General features: G+C 42.9%; 1 protein-coding gene across 5 annotated transcripts in view; it reads right to left on the minus strand.

Moving 5' to 3' along the window:
- Positions 1 to 15,160, minus strand: part of SETD4 (SET domain containing 4) — a 580,992-nt gene that overhangs the window by 390,189 nt on the left and 175,643 nt on the right. The gene's annotated exons all lie outside the window — the stretch shown is intronic.

Here is a 15,160-nt window from a genome sequence, read left to right on the forward strand (position 1 = left end):
TTGTTGCTTCATCTGGTACATAGCCCTCTGCCTATTCAGTTTGTCTGTCTTTCTGTGAATGTGGTTTCCATTCCACAGGCTGCAGAATTGTAGTTCTTCTTGCTTCTGCTGTCTGCCCTCTGGTGGATGAGGCTATCTAAGAGGCTTGTGCAGGCTTCCTGATGGGAGGGACTGGTGGTGGGTAGAGCTGAGTGTTGCTCTGGTGGGCAGAGCTCAGTAAAACTTTAATCCACTTGTCTGCTGATGGGTGGGGCTGGGTTCCCTCCCTCTTGGTTTTTTGGCCTGAGGTGATCCAACACTGGAGCCTACCTGGCTCTTTGTTGGGGTTCATGGCTGACTCTGGGAGGGCTCATGCCAAGGAGTACTTTCCAGAACTTCTGCTGCCAGTGTCCTTGTCCCCATGGTGAGCCACAGCCACCCCCCGCCTCTATAGGAGACCCTCCAACACTAGCAGGTTAGTCCGGTTCAGTTTCCCATGGGGTCACCGCTCCCTCCCCTGGGTCCTAATGTGCACAGTACTTTGTGCGTGCCCTCCAAGAGTGCACTCTCCACTTACCCCAGTCCTGTCAAATCCCGCAATCAAATCCTGCCAGCCTTCAAAGTCTGATTCTCTAGGAATTCCTCCTCCCTTTGCCAGACCCCGAGGTTTGGAAGCCTGATGTGGGAATGGGAAGCCACTCCAGTGGGTGGACCTCTGCGGTATAAGTGTTCTCCTGTTTGTGAGTCACCCACTCGGTGGCCATGGGATTTGATTTTATTATGATTGCGCCCCTCCTACTGTCTCATTGCAGCTTCTCTCCTGTCCTTGGATGTGGGGCATCTTTCTTGGTGAGTTCCAGTTTCCTCCTGTCAATGACTGTTCAGCACTTAGTTGTGATTCTGGTGCTCTCGCAAGAGGGAGTGAGCGCATGTCCTTCTACTCCGCCATCTTGAACCCAGATTTGGCCTTTCTAAACCCAACCTCATTTACAGTTCATGACAACTTTAGAGTCTAAGTTGTTCTCATCTCTGGACAATTTCTACCTTTCCTGCTGACCACTCCTTATCTTTCCTCTATCCCAGCATGAAGAAAATTCTTTTCTGCACTAGGACTCCATACTGGCAAACAAGCAAACCTTTCTTAGTGCTTGCCACAACATAAAATTCTCAAAAAGAAAGAAAGAATTTAACATTCTATTGGCCATTTGGGAGAGATAAAGAAGCACAGAAACTTACACAGTGTGACTGGGAAGATAAGTCCTATAAACTTCTAATTGTGTGTCATAAAATTCCTAGAAGAGCATTCCCCAAAAAGCATTCAATAGTATGCTAACAGAGTCACATAGATGAAAGGTTCCAAGGACATAAATTTGGGAAGTACAGGGTTGAAAAAGCTAAGCTCGTTTCTATAATGCAGAACTTCTCAGAGCCTTAGTGGGCTGACATGCAATGTGAGTCTCCGTGAGGCAGAGAAAACATTTGGCATTTCACAGACTGACTTAGTCATGGACCCATCCTTCAGGGGGAGCAGAATACAGGGAGAAAGGTGTCCTTTGAGAGACACATCTTCCAGGAATTGCTCTGGAAAACACTGGCCTAGCCAGGATATATTGAGTTTCAAAGGATGGAGTTGCCATGACTATTGACATAAGGATTCCCGTGGTCTGAAGTGGTTGGAGAGGGTGTCTTAAAATAGGATGATTCTTGGGAATTCCCTGGCCATCCAGTGGTTAGGACTCTGTGCTTTCACTGCCAAGGACAAGGTTCGATCCCTGGTCAGGGAACCAAGATCCCATAAGCCATGTGGCACGACCAAATAAAAATTTAGAAATTTAAAATAAAGTATTTTTTAAAAGTAGTATGATTCTTATTAATGATCAAAACATAGAGAGAGGAGAGGAGATAAGGGTGTTTGGGTGGGGAAAACAGCTTCAGCAAGGGAGAAAAATTACAAGCTGTGTTTGAAGAGCACCAGCGTGGAAGATACGCTGTGGAAAAGGCCACAAGACCTAGGAGGAGGGAGAAATGAATAGGAAAGAGGCTTAGAACCTGACTGCGAGAACCTCATCCTGAGAGTGTAGGAAACAACTCAACTTCAAGGCAAAAGTGCAGACCAGGGATGCTGCAAGAGCATCACTGAATTAGGCACCAATCAATAAAATGATACCTACTGTTGTAAGGCCAGACACTATACAATTCTTAGAGGAAAACATAGGAAGAACACTCTTTGACATAAATCACAGCAAGATCTTTTTTGATCCACCTCCTAGAGTAATGGAAATAAAAACAAAAATAAACAAATGGGACCTAATGAAACTTCAAAGCTTTTGCACAGCAAAGGAAACCATAAACAAGACGAAAAGACTATCCTCAGAATGGGAGAAAATATTTGCAAACGAATCAACGGACAAAGGATTAATCTCCAAAATATATAAACAGCTCATGCAGCTCAATATTAAAGAAACAAACAACCCAATCAGAAAATGAGCAGAGGACCTAAATAGACATTTCTCCAAAGAAGACATACAGATAGCCAAGAAGCACATGAAAAGTTGCTCAACATCACTAATCGTTAGAGAAATGCAAATGAAAACTGCAGTGAGGTATCACCTCACACCAGTTAGAATGGGCATCATCAGAAAATCTACAAACAACAAATGCTGGAGAGGGTGCGGAGAAAAGGGAACCCTCTTGCACTGTTGGTGGGAATGTAAATTGATACAGCCACTATGGAGAACAGTATGGAGGTTCCTTAAAAAACTAAAAATAGAATTACCATATGATCCAGCAATCCCACTACTGGGCATATGCCCAGAGAAAACCATAATTCAAAAAGACACATGCATCCCAGTGTTCATTGCAGCACTATTTACAATAGCCAGGTCATGGAAGCAACCTAAATGCCCAACAACAGACGAATGGATAAAGAAGATGTGGTAGATATATACAATGGAATATCACTCAGCCATAAAAAGGAATGTAATTGGGTCATTTGTTGAGATGTGGATGGATCTAGAGACTGTCATACAGAGTGAAGTAAGTCAGAAAGAGAAAAACAAATACCGTATATTAACGCATGTATGTGGAACCTAGAAAAATGGTACGGATGAACCGGTTTGCAGGGCAGAAGTTGAGACATAGATGTAGAGAACAAATGTATGGACACCAAGGGGGGAAGGCCGTGGGGGGGTGGGGATGGTGGTGTGATGAATTGGGAGATCGGGATTGACATGTGTATAAAACTGATGACTGATAAGAACCTACTGTATAACAAAGTAAATAAAATAAAATTTAAAAATTAAAAAAAAATGACACCTACTGTCTACTGGGCAGGGAGGAAGGAGAGTACTGGAGAACTTGGCATGTAGTGGAGCCTTGGCAGTGGAGGGACAAGAGCCCTGGCGTGTTAGGGAACTCTCACGTTCCACACCTGCACTACTGTGACTTTGGACAAGCAAGTTCACCCCCGCCCCAGGGACCCAGTGTTCTCATCTGGGAATTAAGGGGAACTAATGCTCTGGTCCCCTACTATTCTAACACCCCTACTACTCCAACACCAGTCTCTGATGTCATGAAAGTCACAACTGTCCATAGCCAGCAGGAGTAGAGGGAATGGGGCATTTTGAGGTCAGACACCACACTCCATTCTCCCACCGTGAGCTTGACAGAGATGTTTTCAGCTGACAAGCCCTTCTGCAAAGAGAGTGCAGCTGTGTCAGTCTGGGCTGCTCTGCAGCCCAATACAGCCACCTGTGCCATCTGGGCAAGGGGTGGGAACCCAAGAGGCATGAGTTCTGAGAGAATCAAGGGACAGTCTATTGGGGGACAAGAAGACAGAGGAATTGTGAGCTGTGTCTCTTCCCGTTGAGTTCAGGCAAGCTAACTGCCATCCCTTCTGAATCTTAACGAGGGAATGGATCAGGTGCACGTTTTCTAATTCCTCAGCTACCTCCTGAACTACCAGGAATCAATGAACAGCTCCCACATCTTTAAAATTAAGAAATTCATCATAGTTTCATAGGGCAGTGGAGTGGATTGAATGGCATAGGTCATATAAAACACAAAACCCCGTGCCTGGCCTAGAGGACAAGTCAATACGTGTTCACGGCTTTGCAGTCTAAGCATGTCGTGCTCAAACCTAATTCTGCGTCACTGATGTGTTGCTTCCTCCATCCCACACCCCTGTCTCACCCCAACACTTCCCTACCTGCTGATGGGACTCGGCTCCAGCCACTCAAGGCATCCTTCAGTGGACAAAAGGACCAAGAAAATATAGACCCACTTGAGCATCTCAAACTTCTTTTCACTTACAGCTGACACTATGATTTTAGCTAAAATGTTAGAATAATTTTGTTTTTCATTATTAGCATGATTCTTCCTTACCATGATGAAATATGGTTTCCTTTGGTTTTCAAAAAATAGTGTCCAATGTGTTGTAAAAGATGAAGTAATGCCTAGTAACCTTGGTTGTTTTTTAAAACCCCTTCCTATCAGCTTCTTAAGGGACTTGGTTGTAATGTTGATCCATGCCACAGTATATTTGCTTCCTGCCCAGATTCTGGCTGACCCCTTAATGGGTAAATTAATTAGGTAATATGAGTCAATTAATCAGAATGCATAGTTATTTTTATGAACTCTACTGCCAGTGCATGAACTCATGACATGTGTTTCATAAATGGGAAGAACAGCTAAAATAAAAGTATAGATTTTTATATGATATATGGTTCTAAAAGTCAGACACTATGAATAATTCATCCATTCATTCACCCAAGAAGTGTTAATTAAGGACCTACTAAGAACCAGGCACAATTCTCAGCACTGGACGTAATAGATGGGTCTAGTCAAGGAGGGGTAGTAGGCGTGCAAGCAAAGGTGCACACACAGATTTATGATGGAGGTGGGGACAGGATGGGATGGGGAACAGTGTGGAGGCCACACCCCTGCCAGAGGGTCAACCAAGGTTTCAGAGGGACAGAGTTGCATCTAGAAGGATGCTTAGGGACTCCATGGATAGATAGAAAGGGAGAGAGAAGGAAAGAGTGATCGAAAGATGTTCCAGGTATTGGGAATTTCCTCTGAAAATGCCTCAAGGCTCCAAGGAGCAGGGTAACTCAGAATGGCTAGAATGTAAAGTCCCAGGGAAAGAGAGGGGAAGTGATGAACAGGCGCTAAGTGGAGGAACAGGCAGAGCTTAGAAGACCTTGAGTAGCACACTAAGGAGTCCTGAAGGCAACGCAGAGTTTCTGAAGGGTTTTAATCACAAGGAGTGGTGTGGCCAGATGCTTAAAAGATCACTCTGGAGACAATGTGGTTGATGGATTAAGGAGAACAAGACTGGTGAGAAGATTAGCTTAGAAAGGATATCATAGGTCCCAGGTGAGAGATGATGGAGGTCCGGGGTAAGTCAATGGCATAAAGGAGAGAAAAGAGACAACAGATTTCAGGTATATTTTTTCCAGTTTTACTGAGATATAATTGACTCAGGTATATTTAACAGCCCGAATCAGCAGGGTTTGCTCATGGATGGAGGTAAAGTGAAAGGAAAGAGTCTGGGGTTGTAAGTGGATGGATGGCAACACCATCGACTCAAGTAGTGGAGACAGAACAGGTGTCCAGGGAGGTTCATGAGCTCCATTCAGCCAGGTGGATTTGAGGGGACCGTGGGACATCCAAATGCAGGTACTGGACAAGTTGTTGTACAGGTGGGGCTGAAGCTCAAGGAATGAGTCTGGGCTGGTGAAAGGCAGTCAGAAACCATCACTGCTACTGTAAAGGAATCAAGAGAGATGTGTGATTTCTCAGGAGGGGTGGGGGAAGAAGAGGAGTCCAAGAACGAAGTAAGTCCAAGGATGATAGAGCAAGACAGAGGATGACATAGAGAAAGGGGGGTGGACATGGAAATCACCGGATAGAGCATTTCAGGAGTGTGCAGTCCACAGCGTCAAATGGCACAAGGAATGAGCACTGGACGTGTTCCTGGTTGGCACATTTCAGTTCCCGTGAGGTCAACTGGCACTGAGTACCAGCCACAAACAGGGAGGTGCCAATTGATACAAAAGGAGAGAAAACCCAATGGCTCTCCAACTTTAATGTGCATCAGAAACACACGAAGGGTGGGTTTAAATACAGATTCCTGGGGCCCCACCCTCAGAGCTTTTGATACAGTGGGTCTACAGGAGATCCCAGGAATCTGCATTCTTAACAAGCACCCGAGAGAGTTTCTATGAGGGCAGTCAAAGAATCCACTCTTAGGAACACTGTGAAGGTGCCTCCCTTGAAGTCAAAATTGAGACGTTTTTTAACAAAAGCATTTTATTAACAAAAGTGTTCCCCAGGGGTCACTAGTATCCATCTCTTCCACTCAGAGAGGCCGAGGCTTCTGGATAGGTTTAATCTTCCAAGTGACTTCAATCTTGTAGCCCTCAGCATCCTCAAAATGAGATCAGCAGTTCTCATAACTGGAAGAATAACCTTTGCATTTAAGGAAATATATTGACAACGTCCTGGTTCCCAGAGGTGGAGCTCAGGAATCCAGAAATTTCTAAAGTCTCCCTGGTTGATTCTGTGGTTCAGCCAAGTTTAGAAACAACTGAATAGATGATCTCTGATACAACATCGATCGTTAATAGTCCATGAGTTCAATGAGCATCTGCAAGAGGAATTGTGTTTTGGTTGCCGATGCATGGTCCCCATACACCTCCCTGTCAAAAAGGAAGTTTAAGATTCCTTGATGTCAGCAGAGCCTGCGATAGAAACTTTAGTCCAACTGTGAGTTTTCAGAGTAAATATTATGACAATGATGTAGAATTTTAGCTGGTCTTGTTAATTGTGCAGTTGAAGCACTGGGATGGTTCACAGGTACCCTGATGTAAACATTCTGTTCAGTCATTGTTACTGTCAAGTTCAATGGCCTCCTCCAATCAGTCAGCAGAGATTTACCACTGTTGTTATAACAACAAGAGGAGTCCAGGAAGAATGAGTCCTTTCATCAGCTCTGAAATAGGAAGACTTGGTATGCATATTTTTAAGTCAGTGCCAGACAATAAAGTCTCTGGCTAATAAGGATTACTAAGGGACATGGGTGCCTAGTAAGTAACATAAAGGGCTGGCAATCACGATTATTTCAAAAGTGCCATTCCTCCAGAGGTAAAAGAGACAAACAAATACTTGCAAATGAGCTGGTTATCACTCTGACCTTTTCTTCTTTCCTCCTGTGGTGATCCCCAGACTAGGGGATGCTGAAAGAGAAGGCAGCTGAAGAACAGGGGAGCACATGGCAGATCAGCACTGAAAACCCACTTGGGGGGGTCTGCCTTTGTTATCTCCCGGATTTCTCTTACGATGGCCCCAGGGAGGTACCATCAGCTTCCTACAAAACAGAGGAGATTTCCCCTGCTGAAAAACCTCAGTAGGGCTCCCCGAGGGCTTACACAATAAAACTCATATTGCTTATAGAGGCAAGCAAGAGTGTTTTCCATGGGGCCTTCACTCTTCTCTCTTCTTGCCACCCACCCTTCCCTAGCCTCACTCCCCATACCCCCAACAGGCACACACCCTCTGTTCCGTGAACATTGAACTTCTTACTTTCCACAGCTCCTCACTGGGCAAATCTCCCTCATCACTCAAGACCCAGCTCAGACAGCACTATCTTAGTGAAGCCTTCCAAGATGATCCCAGACAGACATATGGATCCAACTTTGACGCTCTGGAGCCCTTTGTTTAAACTCCTATGACATCAAATACCCTGCTAAACTATCTTTTATCTAATTGCCCATCCAACTCTTATGCTCAACCATGAGCAGCTTCAAGGCCAAGCTCAGAGCAGATTCTCAAAAATATCTGTTGGATGGATAGAAGGAAGGATAGAAGTATGGAGCAACAGACAACATAAAGGAAAAGAAGGAGGCAGAAAGGAGAATTGGGTTGGAGTCAAGAGACCTATATTTCTTTATCTGTTGATACCACAAACATGTACTGGGAGTAACTATCAAGTTCCACACTGTGTGAGGCACAGTGAGACAAATAAGACACGCCTCTGACCTCCACAGAAGGCTCACAGGCCAGCAAGGGACACAGATAAGCAAATACACAAGTACACTGACGTCTGTGGAAGTATACATAGGGTGTTATATCTTATAGGAGAATTAGCTAAAACAGTCCAGGAGGGTCAGACTGAAAGCTGAATCCTAATGCATGCGTGGAGCTGGAAGCAATTCACATTTCCAGTAGAGCGACAGAATGTGCAAAGGCATGAAAATAAAGAAAAGCTTGGGCAAAGAACTGAAAAACAATGCTGAGGTGTATCTTAGAGTGCAGGCAGGAGAGACGAGGCTGGAGAGAGAAGCAGGGTGTGGCCATGAAGGAGTCTAGAGTAACTATGGACATGAGGAAAAGCAGAGAGAAAGCTCTCACTGAACTCAGGGCCTTTGCACATGCTCTTCCTTTTACTTAAAATAAGTTCGGTTTCCTCCAGCCAAACCCTGCCCCTTCAGTTAGAGGTTCCAGGCACCCTACACTTGACCTTTACAACACTCATCAAAATTCATTAAACTATCCTTTCTAGTATCTGGCTGCCCTAGTAAAGTGGAAGATTCGCCAGGGCAGGCATTGTATATGTGTTGCTCATCATCGTATTCCTAGCACCTAGAAAGTGCCTGGCCTATAGTAAGCCCTCCATAAATACTAGTTAAATAGATGCAAGGACTTCATGGTCTTGTTGACCAAATCTTTCCATCATGGAATCTATGAAATAGTAAAAACAATCTCACCTGGAGGAGTATTTGAGTAAAGTCCATGAGGTAAAAAAGATCCTAGCAGAGCTGGTTCTCACCCAGCCACTGACACTCAGCCATGATGTGACCCCCAGCAAGGCAGGGCAGCTCACCAAGGCTTGCCTTCTTATTTGTCAAATGGGGCTCTTGGACTGGATGAACACTAAGGATGCCTCGAACACATAAAATCAGTGATTTTTACATTGCAGTAGCTCCAAAGCCATAATGGCCCATGGCAAGGAGTTCTTGACAATACTAACTTGGAGGAAAGAACTCAAGTGCCATTCATTTCCAGGACTGTGGTCTCGTTGAATTTGTACTCAGGGAAGCAGGTGCAAAGTCTACTCTTGACTTTATTAGATGTGAAAATATAATCAGAGACACAAAGAGAGGTCACCTCTCCTGCTCAAATAAGCTTTCTTTCAGTGAGTCCCCAAGAGATGGATACGGAGAGCCCAGTGTTTCCCACTTTCAAGTTTAAAAGGCCCAGAAAGAGTCACTGTCCCTACAGCCAAACCTGGGAGAAGAGCTTGCTTCTCCTTCCCAGCAAAGGGCCACGTGGTCTGCTCTCCGCCCAGGAAATTCGGAGGGATGGAAACAAATTAAGCCATGATTTAAGTAATTTCATCTACGTGTTTCCAGAAATTAATTATATTTATTGTATCTGACACCAGTCATGGATAGCAAGCGCCTTTTGTGAGTCTTACAACAAAAGTTAGAAAGCATTACTCGTAATGGCTGATTTTGCTTTATTATATCTGACTCAGAGCCAAAGGTAGACAGCACTTAGAGCTGTCTGTGAACATTAACGTTTGGAAAACAACAAAGACAGCTTCCCTCCCTGGCCTCCTACCAGCACTTGCACATGCAGCCCACCCCCTCTCAGTATAAGGATGATGGGGGTGGGGGGCGGCTGGGAGGCAGGGAAGCTGTTCATCACCCTTAGGATTTGTTGTGTAGCCACCATACCTCAAGCACAGAGCTAGGCATTGCCGGGTCCTCCGCGGTGGGTAAGACAAGGATCCCTGCCCTCCAGGTATAATTGAAAATAGTCTAAAAAGCATTATCCCATAAAAATCATTTTATATGTCATAAGACAGGAAGAGGATGTACACAAAAGGGAAAGATGCAATCTAGTTGGGAGAAATCAGGAAAGGGGGTGGCATGTGAGATGAGCCCGCAAAGGAGATGCATCTCTTAGGAAGACACAAATGGGAACTGATTTGGGGTGCCAAGAACAGCATAAGCGAAGGCGGGAAACCAAGGAAGCCTGGGGCATGTTCAGGAAAGGCTGCAGATGGCATGTGTCCAGGTGGGGAAATAGCACACAGTGGGACGGGAAAGATGGAGCATGCGGTTGAAGGGCTTGAATAATTCCTGAAGAGCGTGCCTATGTTTGGTGGTCAGTAAGGAGCATGCACGCCATTGCGCAGAGGAGTAAGAAAAGAGCTCCGCTCCGAGGATATTAGTGCCGGGATAGTGTTAGGAATGCAGCCAGCAGGGCCTTAAGAAAGTGCCTTCCCTGGCCCGACTGAGAGACACTTCTCTGCAACACAGGCACACCTGGTGATTAGGGTCTGCAGTGTTGCTTCAATACTACGGAAATTAACATGGCGGCCTTGGCAAATTGCAGTCAGCTGGCCTGGGAACCTAACTATCATGTGTCCATAGGAAAACGCAGTTTTGAATCTCAAGCTGTTGCCATAGAAAGAAGCTTCAAAGACAGCCCATATGTGAGCTGCAGATGACAAAGATTTGTGTCATATCTTTAAGGTGTGCTTCCACTGTTCAAGAATTTGACATCTAGTGGAAAAGATGAACATATTTTGGACAAAGGAACCAGGATATCCAAACATGAGGGCATTTACATCCACCTGTGCCCACGATATCAGGACAAGAACATAACCCATCAGGGAGCACCCCCCCACACACCTCACTAGCTACACAACAGTCTGTCTCCATAAGCCTTAAAAAAAATAGCAAGGATGTGAAATGGTTCTAAAATCCATAACATCTTCCCAGAGTTAATTTTCCTGGAAAATTGTTCCGCCTTTGTAGAACATTAGTCCCTAAGGACAGAGTACAGTGAGGAAAAACGTGTTTTTTTAATGAATTTGCCTAAGGAAGTTGATACACACTAAAGTCCATCTAGTTATGCAATTCCCTCGCATCTGTCCCTTGTTTGTTTACTTTGAAACCACCAATCTAAATCTTCTTGGGACACTCAATGCAAAATAATAATAAAAGTCTGGTCATGTTTATTTGACTTGAAAGGAAAAAAGTAGCAGAAGGAAGGAACAAGGTCTCAGCTAATGATTAAGAAAATATGGCGGAAATGAACATCTACGAAAAATGAATCAAGAATGAATCTCTGTATCTCTGCATCATCAATGGATTCTTTTTCTTCACAAATAAGACACCTAAGTCTTTCTTCCCTGCGTATTTTCTGGATCCATCATTGAGACACGATATTTTATTGTGCCATATATATTAATAAGTTCTTAAACATCATAAAAAGTCTCTACTACTTATCTTTGAAAAAATATGTAACTCAAAAGATACAGTAAAACTGTACCAGTAAAGTTATGAATGCTAGCATAAATAGGCATATGTACATATTTATGTCTATTGAGAAATGTATATCTATACATTAACTTTTTATTTCAACATAACTTTAGGCTCACAGAAAAGTTGAAGAATAATATAATGAATTTATAATGAATTTAGAATTCCCATGTACCTTTCACCTAGATTCCCCAAATATTACCATTTATCTTGTGTGTGTAGCTAGATACATAAGTTCCAGACATGAGGCACTTTTATTCCTAATCACTGAAGTCTGTGTCTCCTAAAAACAAGAACATTCTCTTACATAACCACAATATCATTATCCAAGTAAGAAAATTAACAATACTATTGTCCAATACCTATTATGCAGACTTTATTCAAATTTGGCCAATTGTCCAAATAGTGACCTTGAGAGCAAAGGAAAATCCCTCATCACACAAAGTGTTGATTTGACATATGTTCAGCAATACCGATCACCTTCACGTGTAAAGAGCAGAGAAACTGTTGCCGTCATGGAGAATCTCAGAAAATATTCCCTTGAGTTCTTCCTGAGGAATTCACTAGAGCACAAGCTTCAGACAACCAAAATGACTAGAGAAGCCTGCACACAAGGCAGATGGTGAGCATTTTAACACGTGGTTACTTGAAGAACTAAAACTTAATGAGACTTTATAAAGGGAGACTTTATAGTCTACATGACTATATAAATATAGATCTGCCTACATGTATATAGTAAAACCATAAAAAATAGAGGGAGAATGAAGGTGGCATATGTGACAAAATGAAGTTAACCATTTTCAGGAATCATAATTGGTGGTAATAGCATTATGTTGTTATTCTGAGACTGTTGTGTATATACTATGGAATAAAGCAAGTGAGTAATTATGGGAAGTTCTAATTCTACCACTCTAATTCTGTGTGCTTGAGAACTAAGGTTTTTGGTATGAAATAAAGGAGATACACATGCAGTACAGAGGAGGTAAAGTACAAACACTGCAGTCTTTAACTTGAATTAGAAATCAGTGTGAATTCACAAGGCATTTTATCTTAGATAATAGGTAGATAGGTAGATAGATAGATAGATAGATAGATAGATAGATAGATAGATAGATAAACAGACATAGATATAGACATATACATACATATGTGTTTTCCTAGCTCTGTCCACTGGAAAAGCCTAAAATGGTGATGAACTCAGTTCTAGATTCATGTCAAAAAGACACAAGAGCAACTGGTTATAGAGGCCTAACTTGAAGACCTTCTCTGGGTCAAAGATGGGACAATGTGAACCCCCATAAGGATGAGAATTGCTATAGATTGAAACTCATCAAATATGTTTAAATCCATGAGCTCATAATGACATGTTTTAAAAACCTAACTGGTCAACTTTCAAGGATGACAAGGAACCCACACATTATCTTGAAAACTAAGTAAGTAAAAGGAGAGTGCCAAATATTTATATTACTTTCCTATATGAACTATACCACCAGGTAACCAAATAGTACATGAAAGATGGTATCTCCTTATAAAATTATCCCAGCGAATATAGCTGGGATAAACAAAAACTAAATGATGGAATTAGAACATCAGCATTCCGCGGTGCTCAGTGAATGAATAGATATAGACAATGTACATCAAATAAAAAACAAGGGAGAAATGAGCATGTATGTGATGGAAGAAAACAGCACCACCTACAATATTCTAGTCCAGGGGCTAAACCTGGACCTGGTAAGACTTCTGTTTTTTGTGTGTTTTTTTTGTTTTGTTTTGTTTTGTTTTTTGCGGTACGCGGGCCCCTCGCTGCTGTGGCCTCTCCCGTTGCGGAGCACAGGCTCCGGACGCGCAGGCACAGCGGCCACGGCTCACGGGCCCAGCCACTCCGCGGCACGTGGGATCCTCCTGGACCGGGGCACGAACCCGCGCCCCCTACATCGGCAGGCGGACTCTCAACCACTGCGCCACCAGGGAAGCCCAAGACTTCTGGATCCAGACGCCAATTTATAGGAGGACAGAGAACAGAGGAGCATGTTGATCTGTACGATGAATGTACAGTCAGCAAACTCCAGCCTGGGGGACACGCCACAGGTCAGAGGGCCCAGGTTCTTCAGGTTTAAATGTAAAAACTTTTTTTTAATGGGCAAAACCTATAGTTTTTAGGGCTGCATACTTTGGATTAAACCATAATGATGCAACAAATTTAATACCATAATATCCATAAAAGTGATTACTTTTGGTGGGAGTGAGGGAATTTCTAGGGTGACTGGCCAAGTTCTACAAAGTTTTACCATAAAACTGCTTTAAAATACATTTAAAAGTCAAAAATTTAATAGGTGTTGTTTTAAAAAGACATCCCAGATCAGGAATCCATTATCATTATCATATACAATGTGGAGAAACCCTTAGAGTATACATCTACATATAAAATAAGTGTCTAGAAGAAGTCTTGAAGCCTGCACACCGAACTATGAACTGTGAAGCGGGGGTGGTCCTGATTCAGCCCAGAATGAGATGGACAGAGAGCTGGGAGACTCAGCCCAAGAGGACTCTTACATTTAGCTTGATGTATTTTTATACCATTTGTCTTTTTACAGGTGACTTTTCATGTATTGCTTTTTCTTTTTAACATCTTTATTGGAGTATAACTGCTTTACAATGGTGTGTTAGTTTCTACTTTATAACAAAGTGACTCAGCTATATGCATATGTATATCCGCATAGCCCCTGCCTCTTGTGTCTCCCTCCCACCCTCCCTATCCCACCCCTCTAGGTGGTCACAAGCCACCGGGCTGATCTCCCTGTGCTATGCAGCTACTTCCCACTAGCTAGCTATTTTACATTTGGTAGTGTATATATGTCCATGCCACTCTCTCACTTCGTCCCAGCTTACCCTTCCCCCTCCCCGTGTCCTCAAGTCCATTCTCTACATCTGCATCTTTATTCCTGTCCTGCCCCTAGGTTCTTCAGAACTTTTTTTTTTTTTTTAGATTCCATATATATGTGTTAGCATACGGTATTTGTTTTTCTCTTTCTGACTTACTTCACTCTGTATGACAGTCTCTAGGTCCATCCACCTCACTACAAATAACTCAACTTTGTTTCTTTTTAAGGGTGAGTAATATTCCATTGTGTATGTGCCACACCTTCTTTATCCATTCATCTGTCGATGGACACTTAGGTTGCTTCCATGTTCTGGCTATTGTAAATAGAGCTGCAGTGAACATTGTGGTACATGACTCTTTTTGAATTATGGTTTTCTCAGGGTATATGCCCAGTAGTGGGATTGCTGGGTTTTACGGTAGTTCTATTTTTAGTTTTTTTTATGGAATCTCCATACTGTTCTCCGTAGTGGCTGTAATGGGACCTAATGAAACTTAAAAGCTTTTGCACAGCAAAGGAAACCATAAACAAGACGAAAAGACAACCCTCAGAATGGGAGAAAATAGTTGCAAATGAAGCAACTGACAAAGGATTAATCTCCAAAATTTACAAGCAGCTCATGCAGGTCAATATCAAAAAAACCAACAACCCAATCCAAAAATGGGCAGAAGACCTAAATAGACATTTCTCCAAAGAAGATATGCAGATCGCCAACAAACACATGAAAGGATGCTCTGCATCACTAATCATTAGAGAAATGCAAATCAAAACTACAATGAGGTATCACCTCACACCAGTCAGAATGGCCATCATCAAAAAATCTACAAACAATAAATGCTGGAGAGGGTGTAGAGAAAAGGGAACCCTCTTGCACTGTTGGTGGGAATGTAAATTCATATATTGTTTATATAGATTAAATGACTCAATCAATCAAGGAGTTAGTGAACTAAAGAATGTGCGAGCTAG

The sequence above is a fragment of the Kogia breviceps genome, chromosome 5 (assembly GCF_026419965.1).
Source record: "Kogia breviceps isolate mKogBre1 chromosome 5, mKogBre1 haplotype 1, whole genome shotgun sequence".
NCBI lineage: Eukaryota > Metazoa > Chordata > Mammalia > Artiodactyla > Physeteridae > Kogia > Kogia breviceps.